We start from the raw sequence: 20,097 nt of genomic DNA on the forward strand, positions 1-20,097 counted from the left end.
CTAGAACAAAAAAAATCATTTCACAACGATCTGCAATAGATACATTGTTACTGGAGATATATTACTGTCATCATACGTAATCACACAAAAATTCATAATAGATCGACTTAATTCTGCAAACGTAATCCAGCAAAAGTACGACGCAGTCCGCGCTTTGAAAACTGAAACTGCTTTGTCGTTAGTTTATCGACCACAAAGTACAAGTGATACCATATGTTGACGGAACAAAGTAAATGCATTCTTGGTTCTTTGTTGAGCACAGACTGTGCCCATTGAGTAGCTGAATGCAATAGAGTCGTTTACAGACATCATATTACAGAGATTTTCAGACTTATGTTGTGTGGTTAAAATATCGACCACAAACCTATAAAGGGTTAATGATCTAAAAACCTTGCACTGGAGTCCCGGAAAATTTTCTGATAACTAACGAGGAAAAAATAGCATTTTAGGGCAAATTTAGAAGTAATACCTTATACTGCGATGTCTGAAACTGATTATTTAATTGTATAAAATTTTACCGTAGAATTTTTGGTTGACTGAATTGATGTCATTAGAAAATGGAAAGAATTTTCGCTTATAAACTCCTCTTTGTATTCTGGTGATTAGTTGGTAATTGAAGTTGGTCCATAATAATTTATTACAGGGAAAGATACCTACATAAATTAAAACTGGCTAAATTCAAGTAGGACTCGCGTAAAGAGGATTCTGTGCAAACTTAATCATATACAGGGCGTTTTACAATTCATGTGACACACTTCTAGTGGTTGTAGGGAGAACACAGTAGATCAAGTTTTACATAGGAACCTATGACTGAAAACGGCCTCCAACGACGCTACAGATCGTCAAAGTTACAAGCGCTCGCTCCTATAACTATACAAGGGTTGGAATTTTAATAGTGGCAACTATTTATTTACAGCTCGTACAAAATAGATGCGTGTTTCAAAGTGTTACTGACTTTCAAAGTAGCCACCAGCATTGTGTATAACCGTTGCCAGCGATGTGAAAGTTCGATCGGCGCGGTCTTTTGCCCTACGAATTTGTAGCAGTTCTGAAGCGAATGCCATGAAGTGTTTCTTGTCAGGTGAGTGCAGCCCCATTAGTCAAACAAATCAGTAACAGCAAGTACGTGCTTGAGCATTATCGTGCAAAATGATGGTCAGGTCCTGCAAAAAGTGTCATCACTTCTGTCTCTATGCTGTTCAGTTTTGGAACACAACCTACGACCAGCTTAGAGACAGGAGTGATGACAATTTCTGCGGAATCAAACCATCATTTTGCAGGACAATGCTCAAGCACGTAAAGTGCAAGCTCTTATTGATTTGTTTGACTGACTGGGCTGCTAAGTGCTATACCACCTGATGCACTCACCCGACTTAAGCCCTCGTGAGTTCAACTCCATTTCTAAACCGAAGGAAACACTTCACGGCATTCGGTTCAGAACTGTTACAAATTCGTCGGGCAATAGACCACGCCGATCGAACTGTCAACACAACTGGCTCTGTTGAGAGTATCCTGCGACTTCCACATCGCTGGTATAGGGTTATACGCAATGTTGGTGACTACTTTGAAGGTCAGTAGAACTTTGAAACAAGTGTCTATTTTGTACGAGCTGAAAATAAATAGTTGGCACTATTAAAGTCCCAACCCTCGTATGTAAATGCAGGATGATTCTGTAATTATGTTGCGAACTTTCGAGGGTGAAGGAAAAGGATAAATATATCAATATGAAGTAATGGTTTTTTTCCGGAAACGAACGAGTCGAAAGTTATGAGCAAAAACCGCGCTGATACCTATGACAGTACAATACATGTACTGGGACTTTCGTTGCTATGACGTAGGGTAGGGAACTTTCAGAGGTCATAGTATGGACCAAACCAAGGAAAAACTATCCAATAAACGTGGGCTGTAAAATGCATACCTGAGGAGCTATGAGCCCTTGTTCAATAGAGGAGACGTGTTTCACGGAAGCGAAGATTTTTGAATGTTTCCGATTTACATACGGGCAAGATATTGATCCTGAGAATTCCAAGACCGTATCAAAATCTCTGCTACCCCGGACATACAAAAAGAAGCGAGCAGGGGACTTCAGTTTGTATAGAAAGACATAGAAGATTTAACGAAATTGCTTTTATTTACTTACAAAAATATGACTACAACTTACATTTTGTGTTTCCATGCAGTAGTGTTCATCTGTTATACTTCTGACGCATGGTGAATGCAATGTATGTGATAATGACTATAGGTTTTGACGAGCAGGTTTACGTGTTTAAAAAAAATATGACATAAATCACCGAATCTTTTGTCTGGACTAAGTCAGAAGCTTAAATATTCTATACCGCCAAGGGATCATAGACATTAGTATGTGACATTAATTTTGTACTTGATACGTGAACCCGTCGCTGGTCGTAGGTTGTGTTCCAAAAATGAACAGCATGGAGACAGAAGCGATGACACTTTCTGCAGGACCTGACCATCATTTTGCAGGACAATGCTCAAGCACGTACAGTGCAAGCTGTTACTGATTTGTTTGACTGATGAGGCTGCTAAGGGCTACACCACCTACGCAACTCTCCTAAGTTAAGCCCTCGTGAGTTCAACTCGATTTATAAACCGAAGGAAACACTTCACGGCATTCGCTTCAGAACTGCTATAAATTCGTCGGGCAATAGACCGCGCTGCTCGAACTGTCAACACAACTGGCACTGCTAAGAGTACCCTACGACTTCCACATCGCTGGCAGCGAGTTATACAGAATGCTGGTGACTACTCTGAAAGTCAGTAAAACTTTGAAACACTTATCTATTTTGTACGAGCTGTAAATAAATAGTTGCCACTATTAAAGTTCCAACCCTCGTAGATGTGCAACCATGCAACATTTGACCAACACAGGTGTTCGTACCCGTATTAACCACGTGGGAGCGAGTTCGCAGGTCACCGCTGTGTGTAGCTTCAACAATATTACTTGCAGTACTTCTGCGCTGCATATTGTTACGTGTCCTTGCATGTCCGCAAATCGCATTGCCGGTGTCCGCAAGTCACCGTGTCGGCGTATATCCGGACGCTACACCGCGTATTGCACTTCAGTTACGGTACACACGTCATAATGCTGTAATTTTGATGTTAACGAATTGCTAAGAGCACTGGGTGTTTCAAAAAGGATGAACAAATTTCACTTGTTTAAGGTTGAATAACAGGTACGCTATTTTTGTTCTGCTGGTTATGTTTATTTTGACCTAGTTGATGGCCTAATAATCAGAAGGTGGCCGAATGATCTGAAAACTACTTCGAAATAAACAAAAATCATTAGAACAAAAATAATGTGCCTCTTTTTCTGCCTTAAAGATGAAGTTGTTCTACCAGAAAGTAACGGGAGAATCCATAAATAAAAACAAAATTTCGCTTGTTTATTCCAGAAATACTGTAAAAGATAGAGACACAATGCACATGTCACTGGATAGAGGAGCGTCGAAGCCTTATGTAGACACAGCACCATACCAAACACTCGACACGAGCGTCATGCATTGCTCGAGAAACATCGAAACGGTTGTCCATTTCATTACACACACGAGTCATCACGTAGCTCTTTAGCAATCGACAGCTTCAACATTTCGATTTCTCAGCTCTTGAAGAGTAGCTGCCATATGTGGGAGAAAGACTGTCTTTTACGTACCCCAACGGAAAACAATCGCAAGGTGTGTGGTCTGGTCAGCTGGGTGGCCAAAAGCAATGAACAAGATTTCGTTGTCCACCTCTTCTATTGCAATGTTGTGGGATCGATTGGTTAACACGACGCCGCTCTTCGAGGTGAAAGTGATATGGGGCACCGTCATGCATAAAAATTAAATCATTGGAATCTTCGTAAAGTTAAGGAAACAACGAATTTTGCAGCCTGTACAAGTATGAAATTCCTGCCAGTTTCCTCCACAAAAAAGAAAGGTCCATAAATTTTATGAACACAAACGGCACAAAACATATTCTGTTTCAGCGAGTCTCTTCCATATTCTACGACGACTCCAGGATTTTGTGACCCTCAGTTTCTTACCTTGTAGCTCTTGCAACGTACTCCAATTATTTGCTGGATGTATTCCAATCTCTGTCTTTCCCTACAGTTTTTACCCTCTACAGATCCCTCTAGTCCCATGGAAGTCATTCATGATGTCGTAACAGGTGTCCTATCATCCTGTCCCTTCTTCTAGTCAGTGTTTTCCATATATTTCTTTCCGATTCTGCGAAGAACTTCCCCATTCCTTCCCTTATCCGTCCACTTCATTTTCAACACTCTTCTGTAGTATCATATCTCAAATGCTTCAAGTTTCTTCTGCTTGGTTTTCTCACAGTCAATGTTTCACTATCGTACAATGCTGTGCTCCAAACGTACATTCTCAGAAATTTTTTCCTCATTAAGACTTATGTTTGATATTAGTAGACTTCTCTTGGCCAAGTATGTCGTTTTTGCCAGCGCTATTCTGCTTTTTATTTCTACCATGTTCCGTACATGCTTTTTATTTCCATCTTGTTCCGTCCATCATGGGTATTATACTGCCTAGATAGCAGAATTTCTTAATATTGTCTGCTTCCTGATCCCAAATTCTGATGTTAAGTTTCTCGCTGTTCTCATATCTGCTATTTCTCATTACTTTCATCTTTGTTCTACTTACTCTCAGTCTATATTCTGTGCACATTATACTGTTCAATCCATTTAACAGATCCTGTAATTCTTCGGCACTTTCAGTGTGGATAGCAGTGTCATCATTAAATCTTATCATTGATATACTTTGATCATGAATTATAATCTGGCACTTGAATCTTTCTTTTATTTCCGTCATTGCTTCTTCGATGTACAGACTGAACAGTATGGGCGGAAGACTACACCCCTATCGTATATCCTTTTTAATCTCAACACTTTTTTCTTGCCCCCCCCCCCCCCCTCCATTCTTATTGTTCGCTCTTGGTTCTTGTACGTGTTGTATATCACCCGTCTTCCGTATATCTTACCCGTAATTTTCTCTGAATTTAAAACATCTTGCACCATTTTACGTTGTCGAACGCTTTTTCCATGTCGATAAATATTTTAAATTTGTCTTGATTTTTTTTTCAGTCACGCTTCCACCATCCACCGCAATCTCAGTACTGGCTCTCTGGTGCCTTTGCCTTTCCCAAAGCCAAACTGATTACCTCCTAAAAGATCCTTACGTTATTTTCGCATTATAGCTGTTTACTTTTCCCGACAGCTGAAACGTCGATTCGTATGAAAATGTGAGTCGTTCGGAAAAAGTGTCCTCTGCCAAATGCACGAGAATTGGAATGTAAAATTCGTACCTTCTGCTATGGCCGCCGGGACGCAACTGTTACAGTAACAGCAACTCGTAGTACTTCACAAACAGGTAGCGTTTCAGAAAACGCCACACCGTTGTTTGGCGAAGCTGAAGGTCCTGGCCTGCCTGTATTGTGGACTTCAGATATGCTGAACATTGTCATTGGACACGGGTGTCCGACCAGTGCTCTGCCCTTCGTATATGCAACCAGCTTCCAATAATTTTGTATGCCCGTCGTAAATCTAAATGATTTCATTGTGGTGTAGTCACCATGTTGTTACAAGCAAACGACGGCGCAGCTGCGTCAAAACTCTGAACCTTCCTCTATCCAGTGGCACGCGTGGTGTGTTTCTATCTTTTACAGTTGGTCTGTAATAAACAATTGAAATCTTTTCTTTCTTTTTGAATCACCCGGTATAATTATTATGATGTACAAAATGATTTCATTGAATCAAGTAAAGTATTTATTTGAACTTTGAAGTTCCAGCTAAAACACTCACTAAGGTCACGTAACCTTGCCACAACGTTACGAATTTTTAAGCTGTCTGTTAGACGCTATGGATATACTTCTTGGACGTTCCCCACAATATCTAGTTAACGAATAAAGTGACCTGTATGTTGCTCACCTCAGTTTCAAGAGCTCAGCAATCTGCGTCTGCCGACAGGAGGCAAATTTTTTATGACTGCCTGTTTGGATGAAATAAGATGTGGAAGAAACTGACTTTCCGTGGAGTATGATTCATACAATACTGCCAAAGGTTGATTAAGCACTCCGTTAAAAATATTACTTGTGTTCTAAACTGAAGTAGCACGTGTGAGTATAGGTGCCAAACGGAATTAGACGTGAAGGAGGGTTTCAGAGACGAATGCTGACTTGTCAGCTATCCATTGGAAAAGTCAGCAAAATAATAATTACAGCTATGCGTTTTACAATGATAAAATTAAATTCCATCCGGAAAGGCCTCGGAAGTCCAACGGTGCTAGCCGACAGCCGTATCGTCCTCAGTCCATAGACACCACAGGATGTGAATATGGAAGGTCATGTGATCAGCACACCGCACTCGCGGTTATAAGATAATTAAAATAAAGACTTTTGCTGCGCAACTTCTGCCCCTATGCTGCAGCATTCGGATAGCGATTATCGCTGAAACAACTGGTTTTCGGTCATATCGATTTTCTCGACGCTATTTTAACCTGAGTGTTAAAACCGCTCAAAATAAACGGTTTCTGAAATAAACTATTTTTGGCATCCTGTTCCTATTACTTCCTGTAGTAAAAGTAGAAATCGAACAAAGATTGAAAAATTTTCTCTCCTTTACTTTCAAGATACATAGAATCTAAACACTGAACTAAACAGGCATATAAAACCAAAAATTTGTTCGTCCACCCTTCGCTGCTTTTCTCGGGAAGTGCTAAGTGGCCGAATACTACAAAAACACAAGTGTTCTCCTATTGATTTTATCTGTTATGAAGCTCTGCTCAAAAATCATGTTACAATCGAGGATCATATCAGTATTAGGGCATTAGGAATAATCAGTGCTATATGATCACAACTGAGTTGAAGATCTCTGTTTTTCGTGTTAATCTGTCCGTTTTCAAGGGCTCCAATCAGGTAGTTGTATATTACGTAGACAGGGAACAGATTAGTTAAATACAGTTTTTATTGTAAACTATGTATGAATTGTTAACTCATATGTTTTCACCTTATATGACGTCGCAAGTTCGTAGCTGGCCCTCCAGTTCTCAATCTATTACAGGAAATGGAGCGATTGTACGTCTACTTCATTGTTACTGCACTTCGTAAAATAGTTCCAAACTAGGCGTGGTTAAAGCGACCATTTACTTTTTTTGTCAGAGCGGGACACTTGCAGAATTGAGGAAAAAACTTATTTTACTATTTATAATTTATGTAAAAAGAATGACATGATAACAATGTATTCATGATATATGATTTGAATAAACCAACATTAGATTGTAGTTGCAGACGCATTCGTTTTATATTTGTCGAAGGAAAAATCAGTTTCAAAATGTCGGGCCTAGTTTTCAAGTAGGAATGGAGCTTATCATATAATTTGTTGATATCGGTCTAGGTAATCAAAATGACTTTCAAAGCTGCGACTGTGTTTTGTCACTTGTCCGTATCTCATACATTTGAGAAAAAGCTCTTCCGACGGTTACGTTACTTTTAGGCAAACATTATACGAAATTTCGTACATTTCAGATTGTTGTCATGGAAACATGTGAACATATCCACTCAACTGTGTTCAGTGGCAACATTTTTTTGGGCGTTGCAGATTGATATTTTTTCATCTGTGATGTAGCTGGAAATAAGCGAAAACTCATGGAACACGTCCGTATCCTAGTCGCTGCTATGAAATCCTCGTGTAATCAGCAAATCCCTCACCCTCCATATTTCTTCCCACGTAGGTACTTCTCTGAGAGTCGCGCATTCAGACACTTCTAACTCCGTATCGAACTGACGCCACAGATTCAGATAGTCTTTGCTAGTCTTATAAAATTCACCCGCCGAAGTTACTACAACCTGAAAAGTAGCGTCAGTTTCCTGTAATTTTGGAATTAGATTACGGAAGGTGTGAGGTCTCTCGGAGACGCTTCATTTTCTTTGTAAATTCTAATACAGATACGCCGTGTGCTTCACTTTTTAACACCGTTTGATGAAAAGTCTCTGCCTACGCATACAAAAAATATAACCATAATTCGGAGGTAGGATATTTTAAATGTCTTTTTAAATATTTGGCCATTTATCGATGCTCAGGAAATAGCTTTTTAAGGGCTGCAATATTTTTAAAATTCTTTCAAGCGCCGGCATGTAAGTGAGCCAAATGGTTTTGGTGTAGCCCAGCCGTTTCTGATACTCTGCGTCACTGGCGTCACAGAACTCTCGGAAAGCTTCCACTCGAACGCTGTAGACGTAAAAAAAGTGAGTAAATTTTAACAAAGATACATTCAAAATCCACAGATAGACAATCTGATGCTGTTTTATCGCGTCGTGAACCACAATGGTGTCCAAAATTAAAGGAAGAAACGGAAATTTTGCAAGATTTTACCACAAAACAGTATAAACAGTGGATAGTAAAGTAGAAACAATTCAAGAATACAGAACATAAAGTACTGAAATACGCATAACGTTAGACAAAGATGTTCTTCGTTTCTTCCAACTTAAAAGATTTGCACACACATTCCTACAACTGGTTAAAGTACTCAGTGTAGGGTGTCACCACCTCTGGCAGCAATTCAGGGCCGACAACGATGGGATGTACTGTGAATGACATCACCAATGTCATGTTGAGGCAATAATGCCCATTATTCCGGAAGAGCTCCTCCTAAGTCTTAGAGAGTAGTGGTGGATGCTGGACGAGGCGACCTGTCTCCATAGTGCATCCCAGATACGTTCCGTGGGATTCAAATTGGGAGCCGGCCGTGGTGGCCGAGCATACTTTCCGTGGGATTCAAATTGGGAGCCGGCCGTGGTGGTCGAGCGGTTCTAGGCGCTACAGTCTCGAGCTGCGCGACCGTTACGGTCGCAAGTTCGAATCCTGCCTCGGGCATGGATGTGTGTGGTGTCCTTAGGTTAGTTAGGCTTAAGTAGATCTAAGTTCTAGGGGACTGATGACCTCAGATGTTAAGTGCCATAGTGCTCAGAGCCATTTGAACCATTCAAATTGGGAGAGCGAGCAGGCCACGCCGTGCATGCAATATCTTCCGTTTCCAAGAAAACATCAACCGCTCTGGCTGTATGAAGTCGATCATTATCGTCCATCAACACGAAGTCTGGGCCCGCACCACCTCAAAACAACCGCATATGAGGTCCCAAGATCTCATCACGATACGTGACAGCATTTAAACCTTGGTGATTTACCGATACAATTTCATGAGGTGTTCACGGGGTCAACATAATCCTTGCCCAACAAAATTATGGATCTCCTCGATATCGGCCACTTTTCATAATGTTTCGGTTCCGAAATGGTGTTCGACGTTTCCTCCAGATGCGCTGAGTGTTTGGTAGGTGTCTTCTTTGTGCCACACTGCACCATCGGTGGCTGTATACAAAGTGATTGTGGATGTGGGGCTACCTGCAAGCAGTACCTCGTTTAATAGATGCCCTGACGTCATCGTTCATGTGGTTGTTCGTTGACAGGAATGCCATTTTCCGTTCAGAACACGACTGTAAGGACATCTATTGACAGTTTGTATCATTATACGGTGAATTAGACACAATACGGGGAAATAGCAGTTCGTTGTTTTAATTTTGGAGACTAGGGTATATGTGCTCCACATCCAATCTCAGTGAGTTGTTTTCCGAGTGACAGTTTCAATTTTGCGTAAACATTATTACTGCGTTTTCAATTCTTTCCTCCAAAATTTCAGCAAGTATTCTCTCCGCAAAATGCCACAACTTTCTTCTTTAAATCATTACACGATAATACCTCCTTCAAAGGCCGCCTGCTTAGCTTAGTGGCAACGTGCTTGCCTACAATGCAACTGGCCCGTTTCGATTGCCGGCCGGGTTGGAGATTTTTCTCCGCTCGTGTACCGGTGTTATGTTGTGTTCTAGGCGCTTCAGTCTGGAACCGCGCGGCCGCTACCGTCGCAGGTTCGAATCCTGCCTCGGACATGGACGTGTTTGATGTCCTTAGGTTAGTTAGGCTTAAGTAGATCTAAGTTCTAGGGGACTGATGACCTCAGATGTTAAATCCCACAGTACTCAGAGCCATCTGAACCACTTATTTTGTTTTGTTGTCCTCATCATGATTTCATCATCACCGACACGCTAGTCGTCCAGTGTGGCGTCACCTGATATAGGACTTGCAACCCGGCGCAGAACTTCCCCGGATGAGGACTCCCGGCCATCAAAGCCCCACGATGATTTCATTTTTACCTCCTTCAAATAAACGTCAACAGTATCTGCTGTTTCGCCAGGTTTCTCTCGAAACTCTAAAACCTTGACTTTCACACATTCATAAGGTAAAACATATGAAATCAAAACAGTGAATAATTTTATAGAGCCATGATTTGAAGTATCCGTTAATAAACATATGCAGTGGGCTTCACAAAGATGTTCTTTGTGTTCATCCATCTCAATAGGTGACAACACATGTACAACAATAGCATGGTATGTTGTACAAGCACATCTAATTTTAAAAAAATGTTTTAATTAAATTAGAGGCGCAGTCATTTGAGAAGAAGCTGTGGTTTTCTTGAACTGTATAATACTCCCATGCACGTACAGCCGAAGTCGGCAAATCTTGAAAAATAGTAAGCATTGACGAGATGGATGCAGCAGCTTGATCGGAAAGCCTGTGTTTTTCCGATTTTAAATATTTCTCAGTATCGGTGGCATCACTGTGATCAACACTAAAATCATTATAACACTATTCACACGTAATATCTGATGGGCCACGCCATTGTTTTATACATCGATACTCATTTTGCAAAGTAATATTAAAGGTACGCTTGCGCTGAGCCATTTTACTGACATTACAAACACCTCAAGTTCGCACGCGCGCGATGTGATTGTTGGTTGAGTTGAGCGGCGACATTTGTCTCGCTCTCGCACGTTAATCGCTCTTTGCACTTGACACTGCCTGCGCTGCCGCCCTCAACCTTGCGTTTCGAATGTAATCAATACAGGCAAGTAGGGGGTACGTCTGATCAATTATCGTCTGGTCTCTTTGCAAAACCGAGAAATTTTTACTCTGGCTGAGGACAGTGAGCCAGACACCCTGAAAGCGGGACTGTCACGCACAAAGCAGGACGTGTGGTCACATTAGGTATGGTGCTATTCTGTAATACAATTAATGTTAGACGACAACGGCGAGAAACAACCGTATAGACCCGATAGGGAAACTCTTGGCTACTGCATGCAAAAGGCACCATCGATATGAGACGATATACTGTAATAATTACGGCAGTTGTCAGTGATCAGTTGAAGCAATTCTGCAATTTTTTTTTTATGCTTCCAAATTTCTGTATCACGGCTAAGCCAACCCTCCATTTATTTCCGAGTATCATATACTAGATTTCGAACGTAGATAGATGATTGTGCACATTCGTGGTTAATTCTTGGACATACACATAAAGGATACCAGACAGCATCGTATACTGATGCAGTTAAAAATAAATATTCTTCATTAACACAATTCAATACCGTATGGTGATACAACAGAACCCACCACCTTAACTACGAGGTGCATTCAAGTTCTAAGGCCTCCGATTTTTTTTTTTAATCCGGACTGGAAAGAGATTGAAACATGCGCATTGTTTTAAAATGAGGCTGCGTTCATTGTCAATACGTCCCAGAGATGGCAGCACCGTACGGCAGATGGAATTTTACCGCCAGCGGCGAGAATGAGAACTGTTTTAAATACTTAAAATGGCGATGTTTTCCTTACTTGAACAGTTTGCAATCATTCGTTTTCTGAATTTGCGTGGTGTGAAACCAATTGAAATTCATCGACAGTTGAAGGAGACATGTGGTGATGGAGTTATGAATGTGTCGAAAGTGCGTTCGTGGGTGCGACAGTTTAATGAAGGCAGAACATCGTGTGACAACAAACCGAAACAACCTCGGGCTCGCACAAGCCGGTCTGACGGCATGATCGAGAATGTGGAGAGAATTGTTTTGGGGGATCGCCGAATGACTGTTGAACAGATCGCCTCCAGAGTTGGCATTTCTGTGGGTTCTGTGCACACAATCCTGCATGACGACCTGAAAATGCGAAAAGTGTCATCCAGGTGGGTGTCACGAATGCTGACGGACGACCACATGGCTGCCCGTGTGGCATGTTGCCAAGCAATGTTGACATGCAACGACAGCATGAATGGGACTTTCTTTTCGTCGGTTGTGACAATGGATGATACGTGGATGCCATTTTTCAATCCAGAAACAAAGCACCAGTCAGCTTAATGGAAGCACACAGATTCACCGCCACCAAAAAAAAAATTCGGGTAACCGCCAGTGCTGAAAAAATGATGGTGTCCATGTTCTGGGACAGCGAGGGCGTAATCCTTACCCATTGCGTTCCAAAGGGCACTACGGTAACAGGTGCATCCTACGAAAATGTTTCGAAGGACAAATTCCTTCCTGCACTGCAACAAAAACGTCCAGGAAGGGCTGAGCGTGTGCAGTTTCACCAAGACAACGCACCCGCACATCGAGTTAACGTTACGCAACAGTTTCTTCTTGATAACGACTTTGAAGTAATTCCTCATGCTCCCTACTCACCTGACCTGGCTCCTAGTGACTTTTGGCTTTATCCAATAATGAAAGACACTCTCCGTGGGCAGCACATTCACCAGCCGTGCTGCTATTGCCTCAGCGATTTTCCAGGGGTCAAATCAGACTCCTAAAGAAGCCTTCGCCGCTGCCATGGAATCATGGCGTCAGCGTTGTGAAAAATGTGTACGTCTGCAGGTCGATTACGTTGAGAAGTAACGCCAGTTTCATCGATTTCGGGTGAGTAGTTAATTAGAAAAATGATCGGAGGCCTTAGAACTTGAATGCACCTCGTAATTAGTGGGTCTGTGTATGATACACTATGAAGCAGCAGCATTGTTACAATAAGTTTCTAAAACTATGAGAAAGGTTAATATATTAATTAATCTATTCCAGTTCTAATCTAATCTACTGTACGGCGATTACACTTGCCCCAGTTCATACATAAACCTACTGTTGTGGCCTACTCACCGAGCTAATCCCAGTGAGCGTGAACCCGGCACTGCGCTCGCCAAGTTGGTTTTGTCACTGCAGTGCCTACTTGTTAGTGTTGTTAGTGTTCCAATTTAACATAAAACTATTGCTAATTTCTAGTACTTAAAGTGAGGGTGCAAATTGTCTGTATGTGTGAGGTGCTGCCCCCTCTGGCCTGATCCAGTAGCGTGGCGTATTCCAGTCGTGGGAGCGACTGGCCAGTCTCGCACTCGGCGGTATGGGCGGGTACATCTCGGTCTATTTCGACGTGCTGTTAACCATTTTGGGTACTTATGAACTCCCTCAAGATCTTCTGCGATACCTCGTTTGCTTAAATGTTAAGGACAGTGAAGGTATCGGCACGTCGTATTAGGGCGTGAATGTAATTGTTTGGTAATTGTATTCTTAGATCATACGCCACATCATTATATAACGAGCAGTCATACATGATGTGCTCAGGTGTACCGTCTTGAGCGCCACAGTCACACGCTGGTGCAACTCGTTTTCCAAATCGACGTAGATATGTGGGGTATGGCCCGTGTCCTGTGCGAAAGTGCAATAAACCTCTACTTGGCTCGAAATAAGTCATCCCATGTCTTACCTTGATGTTGGGCAATAGTTGGGAGACCCTTCTGCCACTATCTTCATTTTCCCAGGATTGTTCCCACAACTCCTCCCCCCTTCTTTTAGCAGCAAACGTGTCCCCTATCTGCACCCCCAAGATGTCTCTAGTCCCGTCTATCTTTCCTTTGGAAACCCAGTACCATGCTGCCTTTCTCTCCTATCTTTATGCCTAGTGAACATAACCCCATTAGCACCAGTAGAGCTCCCCCCCCCCCCCCCCCCCCCCCCAGGAGTTGTTCTGTATTCCCCAACAGATCGTAGTATTATGTTTCGCTGAACCCTTGTCACAGCCATGGCCAGCATCATCCTCGTGGGCCTGTGTGCCCAAAACCCACAAGCATATCCTACTATTGATAGCAAAATGTTGTTATGATAAAGCTTGATTAATACTGATGGCAGATGAAATCTTGATTAGATTGTTGATTAGATTATTTAAAGCTTCTAGGGCTCGTTGTGTTGTGATTTCTGTGTATGATGTGTAGTTCCATTTTTCATAAATGATGACTCCCAGATATCGTGCCTTGTGGCGTCGAAGAACTGTTCTTCCTTCTATTCTAACTGTGGAATTACTGATCTGACAGCCTTTTAGTAAGAGATATGTTGACTTACGTGATGCTACCTTCATCTTAGCTTCTTGGAACCACTCAGTGAGTAATGTTATTGCGCTTTCGACTTTTGGTTCGAGGTCCTCTTGGCTACGGCCGCCAACCAACAGGAGAAGGTCGTCAGCTTAGGCTATCACGTCTAGCACTTCCTCGCTGAGTTTTAGTATCTCCAGTAGCGCTTCTATATTAACGTCCCAAAAGAGTGGCCCCAAGACGGAGCCCTGGGGACACCCCTTCGTAATGGTTTTATTTATTTTCTCGCTAGGCGATGATAGCCAAACTCCCCTGTCCATGCAATAGCTCCTCAGACAGCCATAGAGGGGCCCTGCACACTCCTTCTCATGCTAGTGGGGGAAGAGCGAGGGCCACCAGAGGATGTCAAAGGCGCCACTGATGTCCACCATGGTGCCAACCACGCACTTGTGCGGGGCTGAGCTGCAGACCTCAGCCGCCAGGACGATTGCGTCAGACGCCGATCGCCTGGGCCGGAAGCCGAACTGCCTGTCGCTCCTCCCACCGATGCAGTTAGATTATCTACATACTTCTAGCTCATCTATCACATTGCGGCACTGTTGTTGTTGTAGTCTTCAGTCCTGAGACTGGTTTGATGCAGCTCTCCATGCTACTCTATCCTGTGCAAGCCTCTTCATCTCCCAGTACCCACTGCAACCTACATCCTTCTGAATCTGCGTAGTGTAGTCATCTCTTGGTCTCCCTCTACGATTTTTACTCTCCACGCTGCCCTCCAATACTAAATTGGTGATCCCTTGATGCCTCAGAACATGTCCTACCAACCGATCCCTTCTTCTGGTCAAGTTGTGCCACAAACTTATCTTCTCCCCAATCCTATTCAATACTTCCTCATTAGTTATGTGATCTACCCATCTAATCTTAAGCATTCTTCTGTAGCACCACATTTCGAAAGCTTCTACTCTCTTCTTGTCCAAACTAATTATCGTCCACGCTTCACTTCCATACATGGATACATTCCATACAAATACTTTCAGAAACGTCTTCCTGACACTTAAATCTATACTCGATGTTAACAAATTTCTCTTCTTCAGAAACGCTTTCCTTGCCATTGCCAGTCTACATTTTATATCCTCTCTACTTCGACAATCATCAGTTATTTTGCTCCCCAAATAGCAAAACTCCTTTACTACTTTAAGTGTCTCATTTCCTAATCCAATACCCTCAACATCACCCGACTTAATTCGGCTACATTCCATTATCCTAGTTTTGCTTTTGTTCATGTTCATCTTATATCCTCCTTTCAAGACACTATCCATTCCGTTCAACTGCTCTTCCAAGTCCTTTGCTGTCTCTGACAGAATTACAATGTCATTGGCGAACCTCAAAGTTTTTATTTCTTCTCCATGGATTTTAATACCTACTCCGAATTTTTCTTTTGTTTCCTTCACTGCTTGCTCAATATACAGATTGAATAATATCGGGGAAACGCTACAACCCTGTCTTACTCCCTTCCCAACCACTGTTTCCCTTTCATGTCCCTCGACTCTTATAACTGCCATCTGGTTTCTGAACAAATTGTAAATAGCCTTTCGCTCCCTGTATATTACCCCTGCCACCTTCAGAATTTGAAAGAGAGTATTCCAGTCAACATTGTCAAAAGCTTAGTCTAAGTCTACAAATGCTAGAAACGTAGGTTTGCCCTTCCTTAATCTAGCTTCTAAGATAAGTCGTAGGGTCAGTATTGCTTCACGTGTTCCAACATTTCTACGGAATCCAATTCGTCTGTAAAGAATTCGCGTTAGTATTTTGCAGCTGTGACTTATTAAACTGATAGTTCGGTAATTTTCACATCTATCAACACCTGCTTTCTTTGGGATTGGAATTATTATTTTCTTCTTGAAGTCTGAGGGTATTTCGTATGTCTCATACATCTTGCTCACCAGATGGTAGAGTTCTGTCAGGACGGCCGAGGCCGTCAGTAGCTCCAATGGAATGTTGTCACTCCTGGGGCCTTGTTTCGACTCAGGTCTTTCAGTGCACTGTCAAGCTCTTCACGCAGTATCGTGTCTCCCATTTCATCTTCATCTACATCCTCTTCCATTTCCATAATATTGTTCTCAAGTACAACGCCCTTGTATAGACCCTCTGAGCTCTTGATGTTCATATAAGTGGTTCTCTTTTCACCACAGCTCTCTTTAATTTTCCTGTAGGCTGTATCTATCTTACCCCTAGTGAGATAAGCCTCTACATCCTTACATTTGTCCTTTAGCCATCCCTGCTTAGCCATTTTGCACTTCCTGTTGATCTCATTTTTGAGACGTCTGTATTCCTTTTTGCCTGCTTCATTTTTATATTTTCTCCTTTCATCAATTAAATTCAATATTTCGTCTGTTACCCAAGGATTTCTACTAGTCCTCGTCTTTTTACCTACTTGATCCTCTGCTGCCTTCACTATTTCATCCCTCAAAGCTGCCCATTGTTCTTCTACTGTATTTCTTTCCCCCATTCCTGTCAATTGTTCCCTTATGCTCTCCCTGAAACTCTGTACAACCTCTGGTTCTTTTAGTTTATCCATGTCCCATCTACTTAAATTGCCACCTTTTTGCAGTTTCTTCAGTTTTAGTCTCCAGGTCATAACCAATAGATTGTGGTCAGAGTGCACATCTGCACCCTGGAAATGTCTTACAATTTAAAAGCTGGTTCCTAAATCTCTGTCTTACCATTATATAATCTATCTGAAACCTGTCAGTATCTCCAGGCTTTTTCCATGTATACAGCCTTCTTTTATGACTCTTGAACCAAGTGTTACCTATAATTAAGTTGTGCTCTGTGCAAAATTCTACTAGGTGGCTTCCTCTTTCATTTCTTTGCCCCATTCCATATTCACCTACTATGTTTCCTTCTCTCTCTTTTCCTACTACCGAATTCCAGTCACCAATGACTATTAAATTTTCGTTTCCCTTCACTATCTGAATAATTTCTTTTATTTGATCATACATTTCATCAATTTCTTCGTCATCTGCAGAGCTAGTTAGCAAATAAACTTGTACTACTGTAGTAGGTGTGGGCTTCGTATCTATCTTGGCCACAATAATGCGTTCACTATGCTGTTTGTAGTAGCTTACCCGCATTCCTATTTTCCTATTCATTATTAAACCTACTCCTGCATTACCCCTATTTGATTTTGTGTTTATAACCCTGTAGTCGCCTGACCAGAAGTCTTGTTCCTCCTGCCACCGAACTTCACTAATTCCCACTATATTTAACTTTAACCTATCCATTTCCATTTTTAAATTTTCTAACCTACCTGCCCGATTAAGGGATCTGACATTCCACGCTCCGATCCGTAGAACGCCAGTTTTTTCTCCTGATAACGACATCCTCTTGAGTAGTCCCCGTCCGGAGATCCGAATGGGGGACTATTTTACCTCCGGAATATTTTACCCAAGAGGACGCCATCATCATTTAATCATACAGTAAATCTGCATGCCCTCGGGAAAAATTACGGCCGTAGTTTCCCCTTGCTTTCAGCCGTTCGCAGTACCAACACTGCAAGCCCGTTTTGGTTATTGTTACAAGGCCAGATCAGTCAATCATCCAGACTGTTGCCCCTGCAACTACTGAAAAGGCTGCTGCCCCTCTTCAGGAACCACACGTTTGTCTGGCCTCTTAACAGATACCCCTCCGTTGTGGTTGCACCTACGGTACGGCTATCTGTATCACTGAGGCACGCAAGCCTCCCCACCAACGGCAAGGTCCATGGTTCATGGGGGAGGATTGCGGCACTACGATTACCATTTTCCATCTTTCTCTATGTCAATGGGGATCGTGGAGTATTCTTGCATTCATAGAATAATGTCGGAGACTGAAAGATCCCCCTACATGGTTTTTCACCAAACCTCCCTGCAGCTCTGTCACCGATTTAGTTTGCAACTGACCAGTAGTAGGAGGATACTACACGTGCTACTTTCCACGTCTCGTGAACGAGCAGAGCGAGGTGCGTTTGTAACTGCTGTTCGGCAGAGACTGTTCAGCATAAGTCTTACTAGTGACACCCATCCAAGTGTATAAGATCTCTCCAGATTCGAGCACGTCGAGGAGTTTGGCACCCATTATTGGTGTCTAGTGGACGTGAGATTGTTGTGATGATACAACAGACGGTCAGGAAGAAACGTGTGGTTTATGCATGATGGAGCTCCATGCGGTTAGAGCTTGAAACATTTTATGTAGATCATCTGTGGTATCAATTCGGGAGTATTCTTCCAGTGTCTGGGATCAGTGCTAAGAAGGTACTGGCAAGGGAGAAATGATCGTAGAACATAAACTACACACTTCTGCACTTAAACACTCTTTAATGTTTAGGCTATGTGGTTTCTGAAATATCAGTCATGCTGCGTGCAATGCTCTTAATACTCTAATGCAGGACACATGTATCCACCATCATGCAAGTTTTCTATCCCACCCGCTATGGTGACAAACTTTAAGGTGATAAAGTTACATCCTTCTACCCCAAATAAAAACATAGATCCCTTGCGATAGATGCGCATTATAGCTTTCCAGAGTTGTATAGCGCCCACCGTTCACATCCGATTACGGTTTTGAAATTATACTATGCTCACGTCAGTTCTATAACATAGTCCCCAGTAATGGAAAATGCATCTTATGAGGAAATAGAACAGCAGCGTGTTGGACATATGACATTACACGTCATGCTCCACCAATTATGAGAATACAACGTCAAGCAGATCTAAACACAGGGTTTACAGTAACTCACAAACTTCTGTCAGTCACTTCGAATGAACGTAGTTCTGAAGTCAACGACTCGATTCATGTGCAAAATGGGACTAGGTAATGTTATACTTCGCATGCATTTTAGTTTGACTAAAGAAGGGCTCCGAAACAGGTTTTCCATAGGTTTGGTGGACATGCTGCACTAACTCTCTGAACAGAACATTCTCTGTTACACACACACACACACACACACACACACACACACACACACACACACACACATACAGGGTGCTCCACTGCTCGTGACAGGGCCAAATATCTCACTAAATAAGCGTCAAACGAAAAAACTACAAAGAACGAAACTCGTCTAGCTTGAAGGGAGAAACCAGATGGCGCTATGGTTGGTCCGCTAGATGGCGCTGCTATAGGTCAAACGGATATCAACTGCGTTTTTTAAATAGGAAACCCTATTTTTATTACATATTCTTGTAATGCGTAAAGCAATATGAATGCTTTAGTTGGACCACTTTTTCCGCTTTCTAATAGATGGTGCTGTAATATTCACAAACATATGAAACTTCATGGCAGATTAAAACTGTGTGCCGGACCGAGACTCGAACTCGGGACCTTGCCTTTCGCAGGCAAGTGCTCTACCAATGAGCTACCCAAGCACGACTCACGCCCCGTCGTCACAGCTTTAATTCCGCCAGTACCTAGTCTCCTACCTTCCAATCTTCACAGAAGCTCTCCTGCGAATCTTGCAGAACCAGCACTCCTGGAAGAAAGGATATTACGGAGACATGGCTTAGCCACAGCCTGGGGGTCTAGAATGAAATTTTCACTCTACAGCGGAGTGTGCGCTGATATGAAACTTCCTGGCAGATTAAAACTGTGTGCGGACCGAGACTCGAACTCGGGACCTCTCCGCAATATCCTTTCTTCCAGGAGTGCTAGTTCTGCAAGGATCGTAGGAGAGCTTCTGTGAAGTTTGGAACGTAATAGACGAGGTACTGGCGGAATTAAAGCTGTGAGGACGGGGCGTGACTAATGCTTGGGTAGCTCAGTGGCAGTCAGCCTTCAGCGGCGCAGCGGTTCGGACGGTGTTTACGTCCCTGCCGCACGTCTAAGTGAGAGGTGT

General features: G+C 42.5%; 1 protein-coding gene across 1 annotated transcript in view; it reads left to right on the top strand.

Moving 5' to 3' along the window:
- LOC126355648 (cytochrome P450 4g15-like) overlaps positions 1-20,097 on the top strand; it is a 154,517-nt gene that overhangs the window by 3,334 nt on the left and 131,086 nt on the right. The gene's annotated exons all lie outside the window — the stretch shown is intronic.

This window comes from Schistocerca gregaria, chromosome 3 (genome assembly GCF_023897955.1).
Source record: "Schistocerca gregaria isolate iqSchGreg1 chromosome 3, iqSchGreg1.2, whole genome shotgun sequence".
Taxonomy (NCBI): domain Eukaryota; kingdom Metazoa; phylum Arthropoda; class Insecta; order Orthoptera; family Acrididae; genus Schistocerca; species Schistocerca gregaria.